The 428-nt window shown below is 40.9% G+C and overlaps 1 pseudogene; it reads left to right on the plus strand.

Annotated features, from left to right (window-relative positions):
* LOC119585160 overlaps positions 1-428 on the plus strand; it is an 82,513-nt pseudogene that overhangs the window by 38,810 nt on the left and 43,275 nt on the right.

The following is a 428-nucleotide window of genomic DNA, read 5'->3' on the forward strand; positions in this document are numbered from 1 at the left end:
GAACTATTTTTACAGTATATTCTTGTATGTAAGCATTAACGTGTATTGTATGTAAGAGCGTGCGATAATGTCATTGACTCGATGAATTTGCCTCGTATTCTCAGGTGTTGCGTGACAGCCTGATATCTCTCGTGTTGTGGACGAAGATCTAAGGGGGGAGCCAGCCTCTCTGTTCCAGGTGAGTGTAAGGTTATTGACCCGGAAGGGGGGGGGGGGTAAAGTGATATAATTTTAGAATAACAGAAGCGATGTTGGTGTCTGTGAGATCTTTACGTTATTTATTTTCTTGTTTTGTCGTTACTGTAGTTATGGTTGTCGTCATCGTTAATGTCGTTGAAGATAATCGTTTCGCCCGTTTTCGTTGTGTTATATGTGTTCGTGGATTAGTATGTGAGGTTGGAAAGTTATGCAACAATGATTATCGTACG

This window comes from Penaeus monodon, chromosome 19 (assembly GCF_015228065.2).
Source record: "Penaeus monodon isolate SGIC_2016 chromosome 19, NSTDA_Pmon_1, whole genome shotgun sequence".
Lineage (NCBI taxonomy): Eukaryota > Metazoa > Arthropoda > Malacostraca > Decapoda > Penaeidae > Penaeus > Penaeus monodon.